Source organism: Sturnus vulgaris, chromosome 28 (assembly GCF_052056855.1).
Source record: "Sturnus vulgaris isolate bStuVul1 chromosome 28, bStuVul1.hap1, whole genome shotgun sequence".
In the NCBI taxonomy this organism is placed as follows: Eukaryota; Metazoa; Chordata; class Aves; order Passeriformes; family Sturnidae; genus Sturnus; species Sturnus vulgaris.
In genome coordinates, this window is record NC_142270.1 from 5,548,683 (window position 1) to 5,559,493 (window position 10,811).

General features: G+C 47.3%; 1 long non-coding RNA gene across 1 annotated transcript; it reads right to left on the reverse strand.

The window, feature by feature from the left end:
* Positions 1-2,325: 2,325 nt before the first annotated feature.
* On the reverse strand, positions 2,326-6,357 carry LOC148221002 (uncharacterized). Its single transcript, XR_015808644.1, has 3 exons — positions 5,769-6,357; positions 4,059-4,145; positions 2,326-2,938 (listed from the first exon to the last, which is right to left on the reverse strand). It is a non-coding gene; the product is annotated as an uncharacterized LOC148221002 (long non-coding RNA).
* Between the last annotated feature and the right edge of the window lie 4,454 nt (positions 6,358-10,811).

Consider the following 10,811-nt stretch of genomic DNA (forward strand, 5'->3'; position numbering starts at 1 on the left):
TATCTGGGGAACATGAAATCCATGTCATCCATCAGGTCTAGGCTGTGAAGGAAATCCTTCCTGCCTGTTCCCAGCTGCCCAGAAAATCCCAGCTCAGCTCCAGCCCAGTAAATCCCAGCTCAGTTCCAGCCCAGTAAATCCCAGCTCAGCTCCAGCCCAGTAAATCCCAGCTCAGCTCCAGCCCAGTAAATCCCAGCTCAGCTCCAGCCCAGTAAATCCCAGCTCAGCTCCAGCCTAGTGGGGTTTAGTTCACAAGTGCACTCAAGGAATGGGAATTAATGCTCGACCCTGGGCAGGCCAAATCTGGAGTTATTTCACTCTAATTTCACTAATTTCACTATAATAGACCATAATAATCAGACATAATTATGAACCTTGCATTATTATAAAAATTACCCTCGCTGAAGCAAACTTGGCCGTGCATTTTAAGGATTTGCCTTTTTATTTTCAAGTGCTTGTCCTTTTCCCCGAGTGGATGCAATTTACAGCTCTCCTTGACCTTTAGATAGCAGCCAGTGCTGTTATTTTTTTGCTCTATTAATCCTCTTATCTTTCTGCCTGTGAACTATTGTTCACCCCATATTGGGCACTGGTACAAATTGTGCCCTGAAATCCAAATATATACACACACACACACACACACACAATAAAAAAGAAAAAAACAGAGCAAATGATGGCAGGAACAGGTTCAGTAATTTCCATGATGATGACTTGGGCAGGTTCATTTTCTGAATCCAGAGGAGGAGCAGAACCCTCCAGGTTTGTACTTGAAGTCACTGGGAGAGAGAAAAATCAGCAGCACCAGCCTGATTTCATATTCTCTGTGCCCTCCATGTATTTACAGGTTTTTTTCTCTTTTAATTTCCTTAGAAATCCGTCCCAGTGAGGCTGCACAAGGAATTTTTCTGAGCAGCCTGGGCCTGATGATCAGCGCTGCCCACGGAGAATTCCCCCGGGTCCTCTTTGCTTTCCAATAAATATTTTTATTTATTGCTGTGTTAGGAGGAGCCTCGCTGCAGAGAGGCTTCTCCTTAAAGCCAGGAAATCTCCAGTGAACCTTCAGCAGTGCAGTGGAGAGGAAAACCTCACTGGCTGAGGTGAAACACAGGAACCTTTGGAGTGATAAATAAAAACTTTCAGACTTTTCCAGTTTGGGGCTTTCGAGGGGGTCAAGCTGGAGGCTAAAAATGAAAGGTAAAAAAAAATGAGAGTAAAAGTCGTGCTCTGCTCACAGAGCTGGCAGGAATTCTGCTCCTTTGGCTCATCCCTCACTGCGGGTCAGCGAGGATTAATTAAAGTTGTATAAAGTTGAAAGAGTGCCCAAGGTAAACATCAAACCCCTCGGAATTGCTCAGGGCTGGAAACTCCTGCAAACACGAGCTGGGAGTGGGGTGGAGGAGACACGAGAAGCCAGGCACGGGAACATTTTGTTTCTGTTCTTTCCAAACGGCCCCGGGATTTTATTTAGAGCAGAATTGAGTCAGCAAAGCAGCAAATTCCAACTCCTGCAGCGCTGGAGAGAAGAGCAGAGCCTGGAGCCCTCACAGATCCTCGCTTTGCTCCCCTTCCAGAGGGATCTGGGAGGATCCAGAATGATCCAGAGGGATCCAAAGGGATCCAGAATGACCCAAAGGTATTCAGAGAGATCCAGAGGGGTCCAGAGGGGTCCAGAGGGATCCAGAATGATCCAAATGGATCCAGAGGGACCCAGACAGATCCAGAGTGATCCAGAGGGAATCCAGAATTATCCAAAGGGATCCAGAATTATCCAGAGGGATCCAGAGGGACCCAGAGAGATCCAGAAGGAGTCCAGAAATTATCCAAAACGGATCCAGAGAGATCCAGAAGGAATCCAGAGGGATCCAGAGAGCTCCAAAGGGATCCAGAGGGATCCAAAGGGATCCAGAATCATCCAGAGGGATCCAGCCCAGAGCCCGAGCACAGAGGAACCTTTGGATTCTGCCCAGGCACCTGCACGAAACAAACCTGGGATTTCTGAGCCAAGCAATTCCACAGGGCTGCTGCTTTCCTCCTCCTCCCAGCCCTGGGATATTTTGGGGTTCTTGGTGCCAGCTCAGGGCTGGAGCAGCTGAGGTTTAATCCCAGCCTGGCTTAGGGCACTCTGTGCTTTAGGGATGCTCCGAGTGGAGCTCACAGGGCACAGGTGACACAGGGCGGGGCCCAGGTGAGTGAGGGGCTGCTCCTGAGCCCCGGGATCAGCCCAACCCACCCCACAATCCCAGAGTTTGGAATTACAAACCCTGCTGAGCCCCGGGATCACCCCTGCAGCCCCACAATCCCAAAATTTGGAATTACAAGCCCTGCTGAGCCCTGGGATCATCCTAACCCACCCCACAATCCCAAAATTTGGAATTACAAGCCCTGCTGAGCTGCCCCTCGCTCAGGAAAAAGCTCCAGCAGCTTTTTCTGCACAAAACAAACTCTCCCTGCCCTTTGCTTTCCTGGTTCCAAGCTCGCCCGGGGCTCCAGTTCACCTTGTGGAGGACACAGAGAGAGAATTTCACACTCCATGAAAGGAACGGTGCAAGGGCACGACAGGAGGATTTCTGTGCCCAGGTCAGGCTGTCCTGCCTCCAGCTCTGACCCTTTTGTTTTGTTTTGTTTTAGCTGGAATTTCCCCCTGCGTGGGGTAAAGAACTGTTTGGGGTTTATTAAAGGAAAGAACAACAGGTTTTGCTCACAGCGAAGGAGAAACATTATTTTATATGTTTTTATGGTTTTTTTATTGTCTTTTCCACCCATGCAAAGGCCTTTTCCCAGGGAGACTCCAGTGGCTGTAATCTCCATTTCTCTTGGAACTGAGGAAATAGGGAAGAACAGGAATATTGACAGTTCTGATAGCAGGGGTTCTGCCAGCCCCAGGTGAAGAGGGAGCAGAGCAGATGGAGGAATTTAAAATTCCGTGCAGCACGAAGACCTTGGGAGAAAAAAAAAAAAAAAAAAAGAAAGAAAGAGAGACAGAAAAAAAAAAAAATCAAAATGCAAAACTGACTCCTCCAATGCATCTTCAGGCAGGGAAAATAGGATGCAATTAAGTTCTTCCAGCAAGGCTCCAGTCCCTCTAATGATAAGCTTTAAACGAGCAGCTTAATGAAATGTCACAGGGACAGGGCTGGAACAATCCCAGGTCGTGGCTGCTGAGCTGAGCTGCCCCTGATGGAGGGGAAATTACAGGGGGAGAGGAAAAGGGAGCCTTGGCTTCCCTAACACAGAGGGGGGCGGTTCTGGAATTTTAAACAGGAACAGCCCCAAAAATGAAGATTTGAGTGACAAGCAGCCAGGCTCCTCCCACGAAATGGGGCTAATCCATGAGATTATTGATTGGTAATTAATTCCCTTTAACCCTGCCCAGGATTCTGTCAGACTTTAGGGTGGTGGAGCTGGGAGATTCCTGGATTTTGGGGGCTGGGAGTTCCCACAGAGCTGCTCCTGGAGGTTCTGGAATGTTCCTCCTTCCCAAGGAGGAGATTTGTGTTCCTTGGAGCTCCCTGCTGCAAACCCTTCATTCTGTGGCACTCGGGCCTTTGCCATCTTCTCCTTTTCCAAACAACCCAATAATTTCATTTCTTCAGGAGACTGAGTCACCTCCAGGCTCTGCTCCCAGGTGGAAACAATGAGGAATTTTGGGAAAAGCTCAGCCAGGAGGGGTCAGAGGTGGGGGCTTGGTGCAGTCAGGGCTGACAAAGCAGGGCAGTGAAATTCCCAATTTTGGGAGAGCAGGGTGGGCACAGGGCTGGGCTGAACGATCCCCCAAATCCATTCTGGATCCCCCAAATCCATTCTGGATTCCCTAAATTCCCTCCTGAATCCCCTCAATCAATTTAATTTCATCAAAACACAGGTTTTGATGAGTTTGGCTCTTTGGGAAGGGGATTTTGAGTGGACATTTGGCTCATGTGATTTTTTTTCTGTTCCCTCCCCTCCCTCCACAGGCCCTGCCAGTCCCAAATTATGATAAAAACAGGTTAAAAAAAAAAAAATCCAACATGCAGCAAATTGTCCTGGAACACATCAGCAGCTTCGTGTTTTTGCCCTACCTTGGAATAAAATTCTCCCAGCACAGCTCCCCCAGGGCAGGAGAGGAACTCTGAATTCATTTCTTCTGACGACCACGTCAACCTGCTCTGCACAAAAAAAAAAAAAAAAGAAAAAAAAAAAAAAAAAAAAAGAGAAGAAGGGAAAAAAAAGAAAAAAATAAAAGCCTATATTTAGAATTCATAATGCAAGCATATCATCTTCTAAACAAGAAAGTAGGACACGTCCTCAGCCAGGATGAAAAGAAAATGGGGGAAAAAAAAAAACAAAACCAAAAAGCCAAGTCTGCATTAGAAAGTGGGAGATGGCTCCCACATAAAGGCAGTGTCAAACTGGCAGCTCTTCCCTAATAACAGTCATGTAAACACAAACACAAACATCCCTCTGCATAAACGCAGCTACAGGGAACAAAAAGGGTGACAAAAAAAAAAAAAAAAAGAAAGATGGGAAGTGATGAATATTTCCTGTTTGCCTGGCACAGAGCCACGAGCGTGGATTCAGAATTCCTTGGATGTGTCAGGCCGGGGTCAGATCCAGCTGTTCCAGCTGTTCCTGCACTGCAGGGACACTGCACTGGCCACCCTGCCCCCAGCACTGGCCACCCTGCCCCCAGCACTGGCCATGCTTCCATCCTTTCTGGGATTCTGTAATAATTCCATAATTCTGTGATTCTTTAATTCTGTAATTCTGTGGTTCTGTGATTGTGTAGTTCTGGAATTCAGGAATTCTGTGATAATTCTGTAATTCTGTGATTCAGTGATAATTCTGTGATTCTGTGATCCAGTAATTCTGTGATAATTCTGTGATTCAAAGATTCTGTAATTCTGTGATAATTCTGTGATAATTCTGTGATGATTCAGTGATGATTCACTGATTCAGTGATAATTCTGTAGTTCTGTAATAATTCAGTGATTGTGTAATTCAAAGATTCAGTAATTCTGTGATATTTCTGTAATTCTGTGATAATTCTGTAATAACTCTGTGATCCCCCTGGGGTTTCCTCCTGGCTCCCAGAGCTCTCCTCCCTGCCCAGCTCCATCCCTGAGTGCCACATCCTGGTGCTCTCCATGCCTGGGGTGACCCCTCTGGACACTGCAGGAACATTTGGGATCCCAAAAGCCCCGAGTGCCCAGCCCTGTGCTCCCATTAATGCCAGGGATGGAATCCAGGGCAGCATTTTGGGCCAGCACAGCCTGGATGGTGGCACGAGAAACACTTGGAGTTCAGAGCTGTGGATGTGGGTCCAGGAAAAGGAGGAAATTCTGGAATTGAGAGCTGTGGATGTTGGTTCAGGAAAAGGAGGGAATTCTGGAGTTCAGAGCTATGGATATTGATTCAGGAAAAGGAGGAAATTCTGGAGTTCATTGTTGTGGATGTTGGTCCAGGAACACGAGGGAATTCTGGAGTTCAGAGCTGCGGATGCTGGTCCAGGAACACGAGGAGATTTTGGCACATCCTCGCCCCAGCTCATCTCCAGCTGGCCCCACCAACTCCCGGGGCTGCCGGAGTCATTTCCAAACCAGCACATCCTTTAATTCCTGCACCATTTGTTATGCGTGCTGCACTTTGCCATGAATAAATCAGGATTTTTCTCCGCTGGAGAGGAGCAGAACCACGCATGCCTTGAACAAACCTTTAAAAAAAAATTAAAAAAAAAAAAAAAAAAAAAAAAAAAAAAAAAAAAAAAAGCCATTTTTGCTGTCCCTGCTCACCTGGGCCGCAGTTGTTCTCGCAGTCCATGGTCCCTGGCAGCGTGTTTGTTGAATTGATGGCGTGCCCGTGTCACCCTGCCCACGCAGGAGCCTCAAATATTTGCGGGCAGGGCTGGGCGCAGCTGCCGTGAGCTCAGCGGGGACCCCGCAATCCAAACACGCCCGATTAATTGGGGTTATGTCCATAAACTCGGCTGGCTTCCCCCAGCTTCGTGCGGGAATGTTCCCTGCTTGTGCTCAAACATGTTGATTAAACAGTGCCGGGGTTTTTGGAGACTGGATTATTGCAGAGCCTCGCCGGGTAAATATTTGTTCTCTGTCAGGAGTTGCTGCTCCCTCCTCTCCCGTTTTTCTCTCTGCTGAGTCGCTTCCCGTGGGTGTGAGGAGGCTGAAATTCCTCCTGGAAAAAAAAACAGAAAGGGGCTGCTTTGCCTAAAAAATGTGGTTTTCTGCCTCTCGGGGTTAAAATGTTCCTCCCTGACGCCGCGAAAGTGCCAAATTTTTAATTGCAGTGACTTTGATTGCCGTTGTTTATGGAGAGAGAGATAATTCCTGAGAGGAGCCTGCTCCCACTGCTGGCTGGTTTTCCTTTGTGCCTTCCCAGGGCTGCCCCTGTAGATGTTTATCCGGTGGGTTCAGCCCAATTAAAACAGTTCATCAGCTGGGAAAACCAGCCCTGGAATAATCCTGCTGTCTTTAGTGGGACTAATGTCAGGCTTAAAGTTAATTCAGGAGCATTGTCACTGCTTGTAGGTGTTTTTAAAGTGTTTTTTCACCATTGCTCTGTTAATTCCCCTTGCCTGAACACCAAATGATCATTAGATATTCAGGAATAAATCTAAATTAGCCTGCATTATGCAATAAAACACCACTGATCCACAGGGTCTATTTCTGCCTTTGCATAGGGAGATCAGCCATGGACAGATCTACCCACCAGGCATGGAGAGGGTTAAAACCCCAAATATTTCCTTTTGAAGTTGCCCAAAGTTCGATGAAAACAAGATGACAGCAGCACAACTGGTCTGTCTGCCTGCATTTTCTACAAAGCTTTACAAATCTCACAAGATACATCCACCTCCTTTATTCTTTCCCTTCTTATTCTCCTTTTTGGTTTTTTTTTTCCTTGTTTGTTTGTTTGTGTTTTTTTTTTTTTTTTTCCCCTCTTGGTGGTAGCTAAAAGCCATCCCAAAGTCTGAACCAATTTCTCCGTTTCAAAAGGAAGGGTAATAAACCTGTCATGTGTGGCCTGGGCAGGGAGGCTGCTCTGATAGCAAAGCTGATGAAGGGCAGAGCTGGTTCGGAGCAGTTCGTGCCTTTCCGAGCCTCTTCTGTTCTTGGGGGAGGAATTTCTGTGACCCCGAGTTCCGGGGGCTATTGAGGAGGGAGCAGAGCTTGGCTGATGCTCACCTGAGGAGGCTGCTGGGGCACTTTTAATTCCATTTTATCTCGTCTGGGAAGCACAGGAGGCTGTCAGGGTGAAAAGCGAGGCGGGGCTCTGTGCTGGGCTTGTTTGAGCAGCTCTGGTGAGGATTTGCAGGGAGCAGCCCCAAACCTTTGGTGATTCTCCGGGGCTGTGCAGTTCCAATTATTCCAGGTAACCCTGAGCTCTTTCTTCTTCCTGCCCGGGAAGCGAATCCCGGCAGCGGTGCAGCTTTGTTACAGCGGCACGCTGCCTTTTCTTCCCTCTACACTTCACACCTTAGTCATCGGTTACAATAAATCAACATCATGTTCATTGGGGCAAAACCACCCCCACCTCTGTTTGTCACGAAACTTTTTTTTTTTAATAAGTTTTTAAAAACTTTTAAAAGTTTTAAACTTTTTTTTTTTTTTTCCCAGCTGCAGGTTTCTTCTCGCTTATCTCTTCTCTCTTCTCTTCTCTTCTCTTCTCTTCTCTTCTCTTCTCTTCTCTTCTCTTCTCTTCTCTTCTCTTCTCTTCTCTTCTCTTCTCTTCTCTTCCTCTCTCCATACCAACGGCCTTGGTAAAATTCCTTTCAGAAATAAACCATGGTGGGACCCGCGGCTGCTCTGTGGGTGACAGAGGGTTAATAAATGAGATTTGTTTTGAGAAGTTTTCTCTGACCGAGGCTGTGGGCGTGGAGACCAAGAAGAGAAGAGGAGACAAGAAGATAACCAGGGACAAAAGTGGAAAGTATTTTGAGGAATGTCCCGGGAAGAATGGGGGAGAACTTTCCAGCAATGAGTGCTGTGCTGATTCATTGTGACCAGTGAGAAAGTGTGAAGTGTGCAGAGGGTGTAAAAGATGGTGGGATGTTCAAATAAACAGAAATCAGCCTCCTGAAATGTCGTGTGCCTTTTGTGTGTCACACCCGCCTCTGCGGTGACAACAACCCTCGTCCCTTAACCCCCTCTGCCTCACTGAGCCCCCTCCGTGGATCCTGTGGGGACAAACTCTGCCAAATCCCATCCCCAGCGCTCAGGGCTGCTCCTGGCGTGGTTTCCACAGCGAACACCAAACCAGGGCTGGGAAAAGCCTCGCTGGGTTTGTGCCTCCCTTTGCCTGAGGGTGCCAAGGCTCCAGGCCAGCAGGGCCACGGCCACGGGAGGGTTGTGGGGCAGCAAATGGGGTGAGGAAGGCAGCCAGGGCTGTCAGCATCACCCTCACACCTGGAGTCACATCACCCTCACACCTGGAGTCACATCACCCTCACACCTGGAGTCACATCACCCTCACATCTGGCCTCACATCACCCTCACACCTGGATTCACATCACCCTCACACCTGGCCTCACATCACCCTCACACCTGGAGTCACATCACCCTCACACCTGGAGTCACATCACCCTCACACCTGGCCTCACATCACCCTCACACCTGGCCTTACATCACCCTCACACCTGGGGTTCAAACACCCACTGAAGGATGTCAGAGCTCAAAGGCTGCCTCCAGGAACCCCCAGCCCTCCCTCACCATGAGGGTGATAAAAGCCGGGGTCTTGTTTTAGGACACCCCCGGGTTGCAGATTCCCAAATTCCGTGTCCCCATCCCCTGCAGCAGCAGCAGCAGGGCTGGAGCTGCCCCAAATCTCCTCCCTAAATAAATTCCACCCCGAGGATTCCTCACACGCTGCCCTGCAGGGCAGGCCCAGGCCTGGATTAATTAACCACCGTTCAGGCTGACACAGTTACATTTAATTAGTGGATTCCTCCCTTTCCAAATCTCTTCCCCTTCCCCAGGGAAAGGTTTTTTCCCCCCTTTGCAGTGGATTTCAAGGAAGCAGTGGCAGAAATTCGGGACGTGGAATCTTTTGAGGAGGAAGCATCTCCTAAATGATATTAATTTTCTAATCACAGGTATCACTTGTATCACTCGCCTGTCTGGGTGACCCTTATTACAGCAAAGCTTTAATTACTGTAATTGGTTTATTGCCTCATCATTCTCGGAGTTGGAGAACTATTTCATCCTTATTTAAAGGACAAGACAGGTATTGATTCAGGGGCTTTGAAAAATTCCAGAGCAGCGATTGTGTGGGTGCCAGAATGTTTTTGAAAATCGAGTGCTTTGAGGACAATGAGCAACGTGTGGCTGTGATAGAGAACACGAGCTTCAAATCCATCCATTTCAAAGAGGAATTCATTATCTGGGCTAATTTGCATCCACAAAAACACAGCTCAGCTCGGCATTGTCAGCAAAAGGCATTTCCAGGGCTCGCTGTGGTGTTCAATGCACTTTTCAAGGACTGGGGTTTGTGAGGCCCAAGAAGAAGATGCTGCTCCAGCACGAGTTTTGTTTTCTTCCTCAGATTAAACTCAGTCCTGGGCAGCTTTGCTGGGATTAGATCGGAGTTTAAGTTCAAGTTTTATCCCTGGGCTCAGTGAAATCCCTGAACCAGGGGGTTTGGGGCAGCTCTGCCCTCCCTGGCCCTGTCAGGCCCTGGAATTGCTGCTCCTGAAGAAAGCAAATTGCAGCCAGTCCAGATCAGTGTAAAATCAAACACAAAACAGGTGTTTGCTAATTAAAACTGAGATTTTAATGAATGACCTGTGTGGTTTTGGAGAATAAATACCACTCTCAGCATCTGCTCTGTAATTAGGTTCCAACTTTTTTTTTTTTTTTTTTTTTTTCCCTGCTCAAGTCCCAGTAAATAAGTACAGAATGCCAAGTTTAACTAAAACCTGCTAATCTTTGCTCTTTAATGGGGAAAAAACAGATGTTTCCTGCCCAGGTAATTCCAATCAACAGAGGAGGGGGGAAAAAAGCCACCAAATCCTTCACATTTTAACGTGTTTTCATCTCTGGCCTTACAATAAGGGAGAGATTTCCTAAAAATCCTCCCAGTGCTGCAGGCTGCTGCCACCTTTGTAGGATGGCTCTTGTTGCACCCCTGGATCCCAATTTCTCCCTGAGGAGGGGCCAGAAACCAACTCAGAATAATTCTTGAGCCTGAATTCTGTGTCTGTGTGGAGCAAGATTTGCCAGGAATTCAAAGCTGGGGCTGAACTCAGAGGTTTTTCTTTCTTTAGTGCCGTGAACACTGAACACGGAGCTTTTTTCACACCGAGTTTTTTTCACACCGAGCTTTTTTTCCTTTTTTTTTTTTCCTTTTCTTTCCCTTTTTTTCCTTTTTTTTTTCCTTTTTTTTCCCTTTTTTTCCTTTTTTTTTTTCCTTTTAATTTTTATTTTATTTTTCCCGAGCTGAAAGGGCTGCAGGAGGATGATGCAATCCCCGAGAGCTTCGGAGCTCCCGGAGTTGGGACACAAAGGCTGGGCAGGAGGTGGCCTTGGAAAATTTAAAAAAAAATAAAATTAAAGACCAATGAGAAACCCGGTATAAAACACCAGGGTTTTGCAGAAAATGAAAGCAGTGTCCACTCAAGATGAGAGAGGCAATGGAATTTGATTTCATTTCTGCCTTTTAGGGTGATTTTTTCCTGGTTTGGTTTTGGGTTTTTTTTGGTTTTTTTTCATCTCCTCTCCTCTCCAAACTGTTTCCTCCTCATGTTTTATTTCTGGATCCCGCTGCCCTGAGCCCTCCATGATAAACAAGACGCTGCTGCTAAACCTTCTCAGGAGGAGAGCAGG